We start from the raw sequence: 17,898 nt of genomic DNA on the forward strand, positions 1-17,898 counted from the left end.
GTTGCCATTAGATGCATTTAACCTTTTGGCCACATAATGTGCAGTTAATGAGAAAATGCAAATGATTTGTGGAAGTAATGAGTAGATTTTAAATTATGCACTATTGATTTTTTTTTTTTTTAAATATCATTACATTGCAAATGCTTCCATAGTTTGATATCTTACCTAAGATACTTACTGCGATAAAATGATCTCTGATCTCTGATGCTTTTACTGTGTATTTAGTTCATTTACAAAGTCTTAGCTTTTTGAGCATGTACATATTGATAGTATTTACAGGACAGTACCAAAAACATAGACAAGTCTGTCATATTTCACCCAAAAAAAAAAAAAAGTGTTTTGCAAGAAAATGCAATAATGTAAATTTCGTATGTCCAGATTTTTAATTAAGCCACCATTAATTATTTTCAACAAATACCAGCATGATGTATACACTGGGAAAATTACTTTGCTGCTTGTTCAATTAACTTAAAAATAGCTACAGGAATAAAACTGCAAAAACAAACAAAAAAAAACAAAACATATATATATATATATATATATATATATATATATATATATATATATATATATATACACACACACTACCGTTCAAAAGTTTCGGGTCAGTAAGACTTGTAATAGTCTTTAAAGAAGTCTCTTATGCTCATCAAGGCTGCATTTATTTGATTAAAAATATAGAAAAAAAACAGTAATATTGCAAAATGTTTTTACAATATAAAATAATGTTTTTTATTTTAACATACTTTAAAATAGAATTTATTCCTGTGATGAAAAGCTGAATTTTTATCAGCTGTTACTCCAGTCTTAAGTGTCACATGATCCTTCAGAAATCATTCTAATATGCGGATTTATTATTAGAATGATCAATGTTGGATAATATCAACAGTTGTGCTGCCAAATATTTTTTGGAACCTGTGAATTTTTTTTTTTTTTTTTTTTCAGGATTCTTTCATGAATAACAAGTTTAAAAAGTACAGTGTTTATTCAAAATATATATATTTTATAACAATGTAAATGATTTATTATTAACTTTTAAGAAACTTTTAATTATTAACTTAATACATCCTTGGAGAATAAAAGTATTAATTTCTTAAAAAAAAAAAAAAGAAACAATAAAAATGTACTGACCCCAAACTTTTGAACGGTAGTGTGTATATATATATATATATATATATATATATATATATATATATATATATATATATATATAATATTACATCTTAATTTTCATGTGTTCAGTCCACTTAATGTTAAACTAACGTTCTCCTAATCTGCTTGTTATCTGGTAAATGGATTATTTTTGCTGCATTAACTGATCATGGATGGATTTTTAGTTCCCAGCATGCTTTGCATAGGACTGAATTGGGACATTATGTGTTACTTTATGCATTTTAAAATAAAGTGAAAGACCAGTTCGTTTTTTTTTTTATATATATATTTAAGAGTTTATATCGTAAAAGTTTTTGTGGTTACCGCAAAAGGTTGTGGTTAGGTTGTGGGATGGTTGTATGTTGTAATATTTAGTGTTTCATTCAAAGAACATAAATTGTCACAAAATAAGAAACTGTTTTAAAAACTTCAAACTTAGTGAAGTGATTTTATTTGATTCCATGTGTGAAATGAATAAAAAATATACTAAATAATTAAATAAACATATAGAATAAAATAAAAATAAATTAATATAATGAAATAAATAAATAAATACTTCACAAATATACCTTTAATGCAGAAAATTCTATTAAACAAATGTATGGTTATCCTCATTGCAAAATGCAAAAGAAATCTTGAAAATAAAGCTTGCTTTTAGCGCCAATAGTTAAAATATTTTTGCTTTTGACCTCAGGGTGAAGTATGAGCTGAACAGCTTGTCGGTTCTGGTAAAATTCGCCCAGTCGTTCTGTATTCTAATTGCATAACACTGTGAATTCATCAGTCCCGGACCCTGCCAAGAGCTGCGGAGACGGCTCTGGAGTCTGATAGCACATGTGAGGGAGCCGCTGTGATGGAGTTCTGTGTATTGTTTGTAGTAAGAGAGCTGCCTCGGGCCCGACAGGTCTCTTTCCTTCTGAGCTGCTGTTCTGACGGGCTTCCTGCTGTCATTAAAGACGCAAGAGAATCACATACGAACCCTCGCTGTCCCACACAGTTACGGATCACATGCACAGGCGCTGCTGATAGTCAAAGAGCATTCAGAAGCAGCCCAACAGGGGAAACGCGCACAAAAAAAACAAAAAAAAAACTGACAAGTGCTCGCTCAACCTCATGAATTCAGACCAGGGCTAGTGTTAGTTTTATTCCAGGAGCGGTTTATAATGTTCTGGTGAGCCGGCAAAACCCTGACGCAATGAGCGATGAAGTAAAGCTGCAAGGTAAACACGCCAAAAAAAGAGAAAATCTCAGTGGATCCCAAGGAAAAATTGAGTTTGTTCCTGCACTGCTGATTTTTGTGGTTGGCTGTTAAAGTCTCAGCCTTTTTAGTCCATTTCTTTGCAGATGCTACTGTAAGTAAAAGTTTTTAGTCCATAGCTATGGAGTGTCTAAGATGGTATGGTTAGTTGCCAAGTTGTAGCAAAGCTGTTGATAAAATGTTCTGAAGATGTTTTTTGTGCATTCCTGTGCTGTTGCTACGTATTCTGAATGTTGTTGGTTGGTTGCCAGGGCGTTGCTATGCCGTTGCTAAGGTGTTTTGTTGCTGTGCTGTGTGTAGAACGTTATAGTTGGTTGCCAGGGCGTTGCTATGCCATTGCTAAAGTGTTTTGAATAGTTAAGCTTGTTTCTGTGCTGTGTCTAGAATGTTGTGGTTGGTTGCCAGGTTGTTGCTATGCCGTTGCTAAAATGTTTTGAATAATTAGGCTTGTTGCCGTGCTGTGTCTAGAATGTTATGGTTGGTTGCCAGGGTGTTGCTATGCTGTTGCTAAAGTGTTTTGAATAATTAAGCTTGTTGCTGTGCTGTGACAAGAATGTTGTGGTTGGTTGCCAGGGCGTTGCTATGCCGTTGCTTAAGTCTTTTAAATAATTTTAAATAATTGCTAAAGTGTTTTGTTGCTGTGCTGTGTCTAGAATGTTATAGTTGGTTGCCAGGGCTTTGCTATGCCGTTGCTAAAGTGTTTTAAATAATTAAGGTTGTTGCTGTGCTGTGTCTAGAATGTTATGGCAGGTTGCCAGGGCGTTGCTATGCAGTTGCTAAAGTGTTTTGAATAATTAAGCTTGTTGCTGTGCTGTGTCTAGAATGTTATGGCCGGTTGCCAGGGCGTTGCTATGGCATTGCTGGTGTATTGTGGGTGTCTCTTAAATTCTTGTGCTGTTTATTTTATTTATTTATTTTTATTTATTTTAGTCTGCCGAGTAAAATTGTTCACCTTATGACCTACAACAGTAATATCGCACCTCTCCTCAACAAGACGTACTATCTTAAGATTCATGTCTGTAGCACATCAACATCATGTCAACTTCAGCCAACTGCTCTGCTTGTTAAACTGCACAGAAACACAGTCAGCTCTTCTCCAGCACAGTGTTAACAGAGGAAAGAAACAGCTGTCATCAGACCACACAACGGCTTGCCGATCAATATCACAACATGTTTTCTTCATTGCCTGACGGCAAGATTCTTGAGATAAAGCCATAGGTCAGACGTCCATATAGGATACTTGCTCACTCAGCAAGACCAGAGAAGTTCACAAGGCAGATGCATGACTATATGTGACCCTGGACCACAAAACCAGTCATAAGGGTCAATTTTTCGAAATTGAGCTTCATACACCATCTGAAAGCTGAATAAAAAAGCTTTCCATTGATGTATGGTTTGTTAGGATAGGACAATATTTGGCCGTGATACAACTATTTGAATATCTGGAATCTGAGGGTGCAAACAAATCTAAATATTGAGAAAATCACCTTTAAAGTTTCCAAATGAAGCTCTTACTAAAGCATATTCCTAATCAAAAATCAAGTTTTGATATATTTACAGTAAGAATTGTACTAAATATCTTCATGAAACATGATCTTTACTTAATTTCCTAATGATTTTTGGCATAAAAGAAAAATCTATAATTTTGACCCATACAGTGTATTTTTGGCTATTGCTACAAATAGACCCCAGCGACTGGTTTTGTGGTCCAGGGTCATATATATATATATATATATATATATATAGTCTGGATGTTTCTCATAAAATTTCTGTGGAGAAATGAAAACAGATACAGTCAGTATTGTTTATGTAGACCACAAATGCAAAGCTCCTTAAATCATATGATGAAAAATGCTCAGATTGAGACTGATTTGGATTACAGTTTTGATTTTGATTGAACCAGAGTGCAGTTTGAGAAATCGAGTTCTCTTATAAAACCCTGGAGGAAATGTTTGAGAGCTTTAGTGAAAAATTTTCAGTTTTTTTTTGGCTGAACAGTTCAGCATCAAGGAGAAACAACATTGAAGATATTTTTATTTCTTTAAAAAAATCATTCTATCACTTATTGATGGCAATAAATATTATGAATTGTTTATTTTACAAATCACAACTTCTCATATTCCTTTCATTTTTCCCTGCTTTGTAATTTTCTGTATGTCAGAATCGTCTGTCAGCACAAGCTGTGATATGAATGAAAAGGTGGTTATTTTCCGTCCCTGCGAACCTCTAATGGAACCTTTAATTATATCACGTCAAATTGCCCTTAATATCAGTGGCAAGTCATAATTTGTTAGTCTGACGTTGACGTTTCCAAATTTTGCTGGCAACTGAGAATTCTGCACATTGTGTTTCTTCTGGTTAACTCATGAATAACTTATTGACCTTATTTCTCAGTCTTTGTTTTGATACTAGATTATATTTGCAGTAAATATTGGAGACATCATGTTTGATGTGTTCTGTCATTATATAGGATCTTCTCAGTAATAATTTACTGAATTACAAACCTTTAGTTGCTCAGAGTGGATAGAAATGAAATAGTCATTATGTTGAAGAACAAAAACACTTGTCAAAGAAGAAAAACATTTCTGACAATGCATTTTATGTTTAACTTCACAAAGAATAAAGAACATTCTTCAAAAACACTAATGAATATTTAAAGATCTATAGGATCTTCTCTGGTGATGTGTGTATATATACTAGAACCCAAAACATTATTATTATTATTATTTAATAAAACATTAATTAAAACAACATTAAAAAAACCAAAGCGCGCACACACACACACACACACACACACACACAAAACAACAACTTTAAAATGGATAAAAATATGAAAACATGAAAATATAAAAAAAAATCTAGAAGAATATATATAACATACACACACACTTTGAGCCTTTCTTTTAAATGTGTTGTGTAGAAGAATGAAGACAAAATTAGAATCATATATTGAGGTGTATTTTCATAAATCATCTGTGATATGTGTATGGAGACATTGAATAATTTTGAGGTGTGAATGATATTTCTAGTCGAGCTCATATAGGTTTAGATAAAGCTCATAAATCTGCTCTTAAACTCCTGAATGATAGTCTAGAGCCGTGATTCCATATCTGACTATATGTGCTTACAATGTCAACTAGATTATTGATGCTGAGACTTCATCTTTCCACAGTCTTTGATTTCCCAAAGCGCTTTAATTCCGTGAAATCCTTTAAGGCAAGCATCACTACTTCTATTGTGGTTGCTAGGGTGTTTCGTTTGGTTGCCGGGTGGACACTGCATATTTCGCTTGCTTTGAGAAAATGTAAAAGATTTACATCGAAGGAAAAATCCCAGCCGGAAACTAGAATATCATAGACGGTAAGAAACCACGTAGCGATCTCCTGCAACACCCTAGTAACCATACAGCAGTGCACTCAAAAGTTAATATCCTGCTGGCTGTCTTATGAAAGAATGGCAAATACTGTGAGATTTTCCCACTAGAACATAAACAAGGTGTCTTGTTCGCTTTCATCAGCGCTGTCCTGCCACTTGAAGCTCTGCTGCTGTAAAAGAGCATCTTACGGCTCTGTCAGAAGATGCTGCTGCTTTCATTGGTGCTGAACATACAGTATGTACTGCTAGCTAAATTAACGCCCCCTCGACATCGCCTGCTGTTCAACCGTTACTCCCAGCGGGTTATTCCACTACCACTATAAAGATGTGTTACTCCAATGGGCATGTGGGATTTATTAGTGATTAATGATATAACAGTCTGCAGTCATTCAGATACTGCTGTTCAATTGCTCTTTCAGATGTTCAGGTAATTAGATAAGGTTTACCCTGGGAATGGCATGAACCAGGAAAACGACAATTGTGCAGCCTGTCCTGCCTAAATATTTTTGAGACAGTCAGTAATTTTCTTGCATAATCTTAAAACCTATTTTGCTGCCTAATTAGACACGTGTAAACAACAAAAAAAAAACCTTTTTAAAATCTTAAATTTGCATGTAGAATTTGCAATCAGAATTTCTGCCCAGCTAACAGGGAATTTCCACAGAACCTTCTGGCAAGGTTCATGCATCGTTCATGGAACATTTTCATTCCTGAAACATTTTGGTTGGATGTTAGTAGAACTTTTTTTAAATGTTACAAATTTTTCGGAATGTTCAGAGAACATTCAAAAGTAACATTCCAGTAATGTTTCCCTTAATGTTTGCACAACCAAGAAAAATCATTTCTAAAACATTAAGTACTGGTAGTGTATCCATGGTAGTAAATAACTATGATAACAAATAACAGCAGCATAAAGGACTGTTTTTGTTAGGCTAAAATTAACTGGAAGTGAATGACGCTGGAAGCTTTGCATATTCAAGATACAAATGGTTGCAACCAGTCTTACGTTATAAATAAGCTGCATACAGCTGTTCTGGAGGATATCTAATTTACTTGCTGCCAAGTACATCAAACTAAACTCTGAATGTCTTATTTGATGCCACTAACCTTGAAAACTTGACTGCCGGTTTGTGGGCATATGACCTTGGGTCTTGATCTAACTGTTGAGGATGAAGCATGCTGGATGTGTGCCAGTATGTCCATCATGGAGAAACCGGGTAGCTTCAGCATGTAGTTTTCACTTGCCCAGCTGAGCTGGCAGTTTTCTTTTTCTCTTCTTGCATGATGTGCATCAATGAGGAACAGCTGTTGCTTGTTACGCCACTTGGTGACTATGTGCATTTGTTTTGAGTTACCCCGATGACTTCTATTCACGCTGAAGCCCAAACATAAGCTGCATCCCGGGTCACAAACTATACGCTCTAAACAGCATGCAGGATTAGAATTAATGCTTCCCATGTAAATGTGCATCCCACAATGCAAATGTTACTATGATATATTATTTCCAGCGCATTTTATTATGTTGCCCACAAACCTTTCATGCAACAGAGGAGGTTTTAGATTCTGATGGTTCTCTCTTTTTGACTTTTTGTGTTGAAGATCAGAGTTTAGGGTCAGTATGAATTATTTATATTTATTTATTTATTTTGAATCATTTTAAAAGAATCTTGTGCTCACCAAGACTGTAAGTATTTAATCAATTTTGGCTTTTCTTTTGGAGTTACAATTCAGACTTTTCCTTGTAATTTTAAGGGGAAAAAGTCAGAATTGTATTATTTTAGTATTTTATTAAATGTTGTTGTTGTTGTAAAAAGTTAATTGGTACTTTTTCTTTCAAGTCTGACTTAATCACAAGTCTGAGTCTATATTTTACCATTTGCCATGTTTTTCTTTTGTTTTTTTTCCTCCTCAAAATTTTGAGGAAAAAAGTTGTGTGGAACCTGTTTCCGCCACTGAATAAAAAGTAAAAAAAGTAACTGCAACTTTTTATCTCACAATTCAGATTTTTTATTTCTCACAATTGCTTCTTATAAACTCGTGATTGCAAGAAAAAAGTCAGAATTATGAGAGAAAGGTCAGAATTTCTATTTTATAAACTTGCAATTGTAAGAAAATAGTTTTTTTGTCTTTACTCAGAATTGGACTTTATAACTCGCAATTGCAAGTTTGACGTCTCACAATTCGATTTATTCAATGGTGGAAACAGGCTTCCATGTGAAATATTAACTCAATTGCGATGGTCAGAGTTGTTACATAAAAAGTTGCATGAATTCTAGGGAGATCTGTTAAGCCTGGAATACACTACACTATTTTTGGAGAAGCTGACGCTAGTTGCCGAAAATCAGAGCCAGTCTACAGATTTGAGTTAACAGTTGACAGTTTCCGTAGAAATTTTTTTTTTTTTTTGGTCTTCAGACTTTGATTCTATCCAGTTGGAGGATAAAAAACATGTTTGATGTTTTTAGACGATTTTAGAACACATACTGTTTTCATTTGTCAAGCGTTTCCTAGCAACAAGGCACACGTTTCTGCATGAGTTTGTTGTGATCGGAACAACTGTAAAGTCTGGTAGTGTGTGATCCTCAGTCGTGTTGTCCAGTTTTCCTTTGTCACTATTTAGAAAGTCGGTATGTGCATGATGCCTACACTGTAAAAAACAATTTGTTGGGTCAACTTAGAATAATTTGTTACCTGGCAGCCTTACAATTTTAGGTTCAGTCAACTCAAAAAAAGTTTATTAAACTTGAAATGTTAAATTATACTAAGTGACAACTTAGATTACTTTTAGTTGATTCAACTTAAAATTTTAAGGCAGCTGGGTTACTTACCCATCTGTTAAGTTTAGCAAACACAAATATCTAAGTTTTTACTTAGTACAACTTAACATTTCAAGTTGACTAAACTTATTTTAGTTGAGTGAACTTAAAATTTTAAGGCAGCAGGGGAACAAATTATTTTAAGCTGACTCAACAAATTGTGTTTTTTATTTTTTACTAAAAATCTGTTCAGATTTTAAAAGTCATGTAGTGTATTCCAGCCTTTAGTCTAACTGATAGAAGATGGAATGGAAGATTTCGCTCAGTGATGTTACTGGTGCAGAAGCTACACGCTTTCTCTGTGCGTGGAAATTCAGTGGACGATTTCTCAAACTGTCTCAAAATGACAAGTTTTGAAGGCTTCTTTAACACGGGACACCGAGAAACCGAGACAGACAGAGAAGGATACGTGCTAATCACACTGAACGCCTGCCAATGCGTCGGCCCTTTATCAAGCTCACAATGGGGCCACGCTGACATTAAGCTCCATCACTGTCAGCGTATCAATGGGGAACACATCATCTATCACCTGACTCCAGAAACGCCAACTCTCCTCTTCCCGTCGTCCTCTACAGCTGATACGACAATCCCATTTTTTCCTCCGTTCAGCCAGAGAGGAAGAGCAAAAAACGAGCCGGGTTTTATCACGTAATATAAAAGATAAGAGACACAGAGCCAGCTGAGAAAGGTCAGGTTGAGGCGGTTAAGCAACGGGCTGAACAGGCAGTGAAGGTCACAGAGATGTTGGATGAGATCTGCTTCACTATAATGACATCTGAGCCCCTGAGTTTAATTGTGTCACTGCGATATCTGTCCACCTTTTGGATTTCGTCCCACTGGAGCTTCTGCAGAGGAAGTTTCAATCACTTTTATACTGTAAGGGCAGTTTTCATGCGACCGTTAGGAGATCATCTGCTGACTTTCGACCCTAATGCATGAGACTGATATTTACATACGGCGTTTACTAGTGGATGCTTTTATCAAGAGCAACTTGAGCTTCGCATATTTACATTTATGCATTTAGCAGATGCTTTTATTCAAAGTGACTTTGAATAGAAGAATGTAAGCAACAGTATTCATATTTCACAATACCAGGTTTATTAGAAAGCTGCATTAGGAAACAGGCTTGAATACAAGACTCAGACATGCTATTCAGAAAGCTAGGCTTCCTGTATGAATTTAAATAGAGGACAAGTATAAACAAAGCTTATAAATGCAATATCACTATATTCATATTAGATCTGTGCAAGTGTAATTCTCTTGCTTCTCCTAAAACAAGACCTTTTTTTTTGTTAGCCAATAAATCAAATTATGCATGCTTTTAGCCCTCTGATGCTGGTGTCCATTGCAGTGGTCAATTCTTCAAAGTCTTTTTTCTTTGTAACACTGTAAATGTAGCATTGAAATACATGGTGACCTATGACCTTTACTTATATGACTGTCCATTGTGTGTTTAATTATGACTACATAAATAAAAGTTTAAGGTCAGCAAGGTGTTTTTAAAAGAAGTCTCTTCTGCACACCAAAGCTGCATTTATTTGATCAAAAATACAGTTATACATGATAAAATGTAATTTCTGTGATCAAAGCAGAATTTTTAGCATCATTACTCCAGTCTTCAGTGTCACATGATCCTTCAGAAATTATTTTAATATGCTGATTTGCTGCTCAAGAAACATTTCTGATTATCAATGTTGAAAATGGTTGTGCTGCTTCATATTTTTGTGGAAACTGTGATATATTTTATTTTTTAGCATTCACAGATGAATAGAGATTTCCAAATGACATAAAAATGACAAAAATTTCAATTTTTTTTGAAGAATTCTGCTTCTTCGACTTATTAGACTTTTTTCGAATTCTGCATCTTTAACTTTTTCTTCTACTTTGGCTTCTTTGACTTCTTAGACTTTTGAATTCTGCATCTTCAACTTATTTGACTTCTATTTCTTTGACTTTTTATTTGACTTGGCAACTTCGACTTCTTTTTCGAATTCTGCAACTTAGACTTCTTTGACTTTTTTTGATCTGCATCTTTTACTTTTTTTTTTTTTACAAATTCTGCTTCTTTGACTTCTTTGACTTTTTCGAATTCTGCTTCTTGAACATATTTGACTTCTACTTCTTCGACCTTTCTCTTCGACTTCGAGTTAACTTTTTCAACCTCTGCTGCTTCAACCTTTTTTTTTTTTTTTTTCCGACCTCTACTTCTTCGACTTTTTCTTTTATTTCGGCTTCTTAGACTTCTTTTTTAGATTTTTTTTTTTTTTTTTTTTTTTTTTTTTTCAAATTCTGCTTCTTCGACTTTTTCTTCAACTTTTTTTTTCTTGTAATTCTGTAACATGTCTTTGCTGTCACTTTTGTCAAATTGAATCCATCCTTGCTGAATGAAAATATGAATTTCTTTAAAAACTGTCCTGACCCCAACCTTTTGAACAGTAGTGTGCATTGAACTTGGATGATGAAGGTGATGATGCATCAAATTCCTCCTGGAATTGTCGCCATTTTCCATCTCACATGCGTAACTCTGAATGAATCCTTGCTGGTTTCTGCTGTTTTTGCACTTTCCCCACATGCGTCATTTCTTCATACTGATCTACAGCTGCTGCAGATGTGGCCTCTGTAATGCACTTTGTCAAGCGTCTCAGTGCTTTGATGTTTGCAGAGCCTCTCTCAGCTCCAGAGCTCATGTACTCATGCATTTTGCCTCGAGCCACTTTATGCAGCAGTTCTCTGTGGACTCATGGACAAACTCTTCACTCACACCGTCTGCTTGCACACACGCTTATAATGCGATTTATGCCACAGAGCTTGTGTAAAGCCAATACTGTGACTGTGTTAATGTGATCATGCTTATAATTAGTAATCACGGTCACAGTAACACTGGGTTTAATCGTGCATTTTTTTGTTCACGCTGACAAAGGTGTGCATGAGCTGTAAATGGATGACGTGTTTACGCAACGTCACTGTTTCAGCAAATTTATTGCTAATGTTAGTCAGATCTTATAGTTCAACAACCTAAAGTCAGCTTTGATATTAAGTTGATGCTGCTTGTATATCAGCTTCAAATGTGCCTCATTCAGTCTGTTTTATAATGTGGATTTAATGCTTGCCTTGTATATAAAGATGGTTTTTGAAGTGGTTTTCTGTTTGCCTGGATGCTCTCCACTTGCTTTTCAAAGCTGTCAGAAATGCATCCAGGACTTTGATTCTGTCCCACAGTGTTTCCAGCAGCTTGACCAAATGTTAAATAATTTGTCTTTCATCTAATCTGACCACTGCAAACACATTCACCTCATGAAACATCTCATGTAACCAGAAACTGCACTCAGCATCCTTCTTAAAGGGATATTTCACCCAAAAATAGGACGTTCTGTCATTTACTCGTCATTTTGATCCCAGACCTTTTTAAGATTTTAATTACATTACAAATGCATATAAAAGTAGACTTCTTGTGGACAAAAAATAAAAAATAAAATAGACATGTGGGTGAGTAAAGGATAGCAATTTTCACGTTAAGCTCACTTTTTAAAGTTAGACATAAAGCACTCTTTTATAAACGTATCCGAAACCTAGCGAGCCTGAGAACTAACGGAGAGACGCTGTGGCTTTATGGGAGCTCTGATGAGGTGCTGTTAGCTTGAGGTGCCTCATCACCGGCTGTAAGCGGAGTCAGTATCTGTGCCGCCGCCGCCGCTGGAGGGGTAATAGCTGGGTAACGGGTCATGATGACACAGGGAAGTAGTTCCTGCTTCACATTCGCCTCTAAGCATCACACTGATCGCAGCTCTTCCCGCTGCTCGCACCCGTCCTGCCGTCCCGAGACACTGATATCTGCGCTCTCGCCGCACAGGTGTGACTGCGCTGAAGTCTGACACTCTTTTTTGCTCCGAGCTACTTTCAGAGCTCTGCAAAACTATTGGAGGTTTCAGTGCAGACATTTATAATGTTACAAAAGATTTCTGTTTCACATAAATGCAGTTCCTATGAACTTGCTACTCTGTAAATCCTGAAAAATAAAATGTATCACTGTTTCCATAAAATTGTGGGCAGAACAATCAGAAATGTTTCTTGAGCAGCAAATCAGTATATTAGAATGATTTCTGAAGGATCATGTGACACTGAAGACTGGAGAAATGATAATGAAAATTCAGCTTTGATCACAGAAATAAATTACGTTTTAACATATTCATATATAAAACAAGATTTTAAAGTTTTAAATATATTTTTTCGTGCTACTGTATTGTTTGTGCTTTTTTCAAATTTCAAATTTTACATTTAGATTATAAAAATTAGTTGATTGAAAGTGAAAATGATTATCTAAAGTAAGACTGTATGATCTGTTTCTTTTCTAAAATGCATTTAGCAGCATCTGATCCTGTGATGAGACATAACAGAATTTTGCAGAGGTATGAAAAAGCAACTGAGCTAACGGACCTGATTTACACCCGTCAGTGAAATATAACCCAAAACACGTGGCTGTATTGCAGATGCACGGCAGTGAAAATAAAGAATGCATTGTACATGAATTCAACATGAATCCGTTGAATATTAATAACAAGCAGTTCTCATAACAATCGTGTTTCTTATCTTTTCCCTGCGTCATTGTGAGCAGATGGAGACACACTCTGATTCGATTGGACAGCTGCCTATAATTGATAGACCAGCATCTGCTGTACTTCAGGATTCATCTGCCAATAGTCATTGCATTGAAGGAGAATATCCCCAGCGTTCATTTGGTGAAGGAGAGTGATGGACACGCGTTTACACGCTCGCCATTATGTCCTCTGTCATTGAGAACTGTTTTGCGGTACTTTATTGCTTCGTGTTTGGTCCTGTAAGGTTCTTAGGAGTTGAGCAGGACAACTGGAGGTGACAGACGCTGTTTCTCAACTAACAACAAAAGAAATATTAAAAAGATGTTTTTAGAGCTTGAATGGATTAACACACACAGATGCACAATGCTTATCTCAGTCCGCACCTGTAGGAGTTTCTGTACTCACTCGGGTACGTGATTGCAGACTCAACTCCTAAACATTCATGTTCTTTATCCAAAATTACAAACAGAAAATGTCCTCATGTTTATCATACAGGTGCATGTAAATCAGCATGTGTTTGTTTGGGTGTTTCTTCTACTACAGGCACCTTTATGTATCAGGTTGATTTGTTTTGTTATTTATTTTTGATGCTTTGATACGTTCCAATGCTTGTTATGTTTAGGTTGCATCGTTCTGCCCTTGTGTCAGACATTTAATCTTAAAAATAAAAAAATGCATCATAACAATTTTGCCACAAAGTGCTATAAATAAAAATAAAAAGTGATATAAATAACCCAGCTGTAGTTTGATTGAGATTAGTTAGAATGCACAATAAAAAACATGATTTTTAAAAATTATTAAAAACGTTATCTGTTTTTGCAAATGAACTCTTCGTGTGTGTGTGTGTGTGTGTGTGTGTGTATGTGTATATACATATATATATATATATATATATATATACAGTACTGTGCAAAAGTCTTAGGCCACTAGTATTTTCACCAGCTAAAAAATAGTTTAAAGTAAGTTATTTCTATCTTTTGCTGTAGTGTGTCAGTAGGAAACATCAGTTTACATTTCCAAACATTCTGTTTGCCATTAATTGTAATAATCTAGTGAGATTTTTGTTTGTTTGGAATGACATGAAGAAACAGAATAACTGAAACAGACTAAATCCAGAAGAACTGTTTCAACATCTCCAAGATGTTTCAAGTAACCTACCTGCAAAGCTACCTGAAAAACTCTGCACAAGTGCACACAGGGCAAAAGCTACTTTAAATGCAAAGGATGGTCACATCAAATGCTGATTTATTTTAGTTAAGAAGTCCACTGATAAAGAAAATCTATTTATGACATTGTTTTTGACAGCATCCTCATTTTATGTGCCTAACTGTCTAAAAATGTTAACAGTACTGTAGCTTTGTAGGTATAGGACTCTTAAAGCATCTTGGAGATGTTGCCACAGTTCTTCTGGATTTAGTCTCTCTCCGTTTTTTCTGTTCCTTAAGACAGACTGGATTGAATGATGGAGAGATCACATCTCTGTTTGCACAAGGAGTCTGACAACAGCCTGTGCTCCATACAAAAATCTCACTGGATTATTATAATTAATGGAAAAATGAACGTTTAGAAATGTAAACTGATATTTCCTACTGACACACTACAGCAAAAGACAGATTTTAACTGACTTTAAACCATTTTTTAGCTTATGAAAATACTAGTGGCCTAAGACTTTTGCACAGTACTGTGTATATATATATATATATATAATATGAAAAACAAAAAAAAACAAAACAAATAAAAAAAAATAAAAAATAAAAAATAAAACATATATATATATGTATATACATACATACATACATATTCATATTACATATATATAATATGAAGAATTCAGATGCAAAAGCCTCTAAATCCATCTGATGTATTTCTTTAAAATGAGCATTCCTTTCTGGCTACTTTGTATAGGTTTCTATGTAAGTACTGGTAATTCTGATTGGGCTGAGGCTGGAATTTAGCGAGTTTGAAGTAAAAGTATTTGATGGACGTATACTGTGTGTCGAGAGCTTTCACTCAGTATCATTATCTCATTTTTGACCGAGATGGCTTTTAGCTGGTTTTGCATCTGAACTCTTCATATATATATTACTCACAAGTTTGAGGTTGACTGATATGTACATATTTACAAGTATTTGTATTTCTTTGAATTTTTATATAATGTATATTATATATAAATAAAAAGATTTTGTACATAAATAACATAATTTTCCTAAATGTATATGTAGATTTGTGTGTATTTATATATACATAATTACACCCAGTACACACATATATTTGGCAAACTCAAACTTTTATTTTATATGCGATCAATCGCGAAATAAATAAATAAATATAAATGAATTTATATAATGACATTTGCATTTAAAATTTAATTGATTAATTTGCATAAACATTTAAATATTTAAAATCATATTAAAATTGATTTAATAGTTTATATCAATTAATTTTTGCATTTGAGTGTGTTTCTGTCAAGATTGAAACTCAAGCTAACAAATCAATCTCAAAATGACAGTGATTTGAAAGTATAATTTCAAGGAATAGTTTTCTTAAAAATGAAATATTTCTGTGGCTTCAGTGCAAAAAGAACATGGAAATTGGTCTTTAGAAATTCTCCTTTTGTGTTTCCCCGCATGAAAGTAAGTCTGGAACATCATGAGCATGACAGGAGTTTCGTTTCCATTCAATCATTTCCATTAATTCAGGTTTTCAACATTTTGGTTTCAGACTTTCAGATTCTATTATGAGTCTGGAGTTTTAGCTGGAAAATGAAAACAATTTACAGCTGTAAAAGTTTAATTTAATGATGATATAAATTATATAGTTAAGAATCCATTTAATTATCTTAAATATTCTTGTGACATTGTTAGGGTATTCTACATCATTTAAGACTTTTAGCAGTGATTATATGATTATATAATGCTTAAAAAATAATGTTTATCATTAAAAATATTATACATGTAAAATCTCTATAAAGTCTTACTTTATATTAAATAAATAAATATTGAGAAATTTAAATGCAAGTCTGCAGTCTTACAAACACTGCTGTTTCTTTAGAAAACACACTTCTATTACATAAATTACAGATGCACAACGTCAATACTTTCATCAGTATATTTTCAATCTAGATGTTTGCTTAAGCAGATTTCTGTGTTTTTCTCATTGCACCTGAAATGATCCCGGCGATTGAAACACGGTTGTGTGCAGCAGAATAATTTAATAGCAGCTGCGTGCTTGTGTTTTTCTGTTATTACAGTCATTTCCACGCTGCTACAATATTCTGTTATTGCATTCAATAAAAGCATTTCTGCAAGAGCACAGGGTGATGTCCATATACATAATCATAGCCATAAAGACACCATTATTAATATGCAATGATACTAATTTCAGCTGCTGTGACTGGGAGGAGATGATTTGTAACTGGTGATTTGAATGTGACCTACTGAGTCGTGTTTTGATTTATTTCTCATAGACGTTCTTTGATATTTAGTTTCATCCTGCATGCGCTGCACAGAGGGCTGAACTGTGCTTAATTATTTTGTCATCTCTCACCTTACCAAACAAATTACGCTCGCATTCACGGCATACGAAATGAAGACGCCGTGTCATTTGGACAGAATAATAAGGAAGACCTGAGATATGAGTTTTGAATCAAAAAGTCCAGGACAGAATTTTTTTTACACTAATATCAAGTTGGGGCAAGTTGTCACAAGTTTTATACAACCGATTGTTAATTTCAACAGGTGGAAACCATGATGTGATATTTTTGTATGTTAAAGATGTAAGGAAACTTTATTTACCGGAAAAATATAATTCTGTGTAACAATAGTTCATATACCAAAAAATCATTGTGGCATATTTAGTATGATCGCTTTCTATTTTAGATATTTTAATAAGTGCATATCAGAATACGTGTGTTTTTTATTTTTATGTAAATAATGCAACATTATTTCACCCATATTTTGACATTTGTGATGTATGGTTTGTTAGGATAGGACAGTATTTTTTAAGATACAACTATTTGCAAATCTCAAAATCTCAATATTGAGAAAGTCGCCTTTAAAGTTGTTCAAATGAAGTTCTTAGCAATGCATACTACTAATCAAATACTAAGTTTATATATATATATATATATATATACGTAAGGAAATGATCCTTACTTTATATCCTAATAATTTTTGGCATAAAAGAAAAATTAATTAATTGAGCCATTTATTTATTTATTTATTTATTTATTTATTTATTTATCTATCTATCTATCTATCTATCTGTCTATCTATTGGCTATTGCTACAAATATACCCGTTTTACTTAAGACTGGTTGTGCCATCCTGGATCACATTTTATTATTATTATTATTATTATTTTATGTAATTTGAAACATTAAAGTAGACACTTTACTTGCCTTTAACATGCTTTCTGTGTCTATAAAATCACTGTTGCAAATTTATTTTAATGCAAACGCCAAAATTGGATGTCTTGTCTTTTGAACTTTTCACATTTTTACTGTTTCATAAATTATTTTGTGTTTTTTCTTTTGGTTAACAAGCCATTAGAAAATCATTTTGCATTCAGACATTCTTGTATCACTTTTTTTGTGTTTTTTATTTTATAGCGAGACATTTTAGGCAATTGATTTTGATGCATTGCTCACTTTTGAGATTTTGGCCTTTGGCTTTTCATAAATTGTTTTTCAGACTTGAAAAAGA

At 34.0% G+C, this 17,898-nt stretch overlaps 1 long non-coding RNA gene across 1 annotated transcript in view; it reads left to right on the top strand.

Moving 5' to 3' along the window:
• Positions 1-13,356, top strand: part of LOC127171269 (uncharacterized) — a 28,886-nt gene extending 15,530 nt beyond the window's left edge. The window contains exon 3 of the long non-coding RNA XR_007828490.1: positions 13,214-13,356. This is a non-coding gene — a long non-coding RNA (uncharacterized LOC127171269). The remainder of the gene's footprint in view (positions 1-13,213) is intronic.
• The last annotated feature ends 4,542 nt before the right edge of the window (positions 13,357-17,898 follow it).

Source organism: Labeo rohita, chromosome 1 (genome assembly GCF_022985175.1).
Source record: "Labeo rohita strain BAU-BD-2019 chromosome 1, IGBB_LRoh.1.0, whole genome shotgun sequence".
NCBI classification, from domain to species: Eukaryota; Metazoa; Chordata; class Actinopteri; order Cypriniformes; family Cyprinidae; genus Labeo; species Labeo rohita.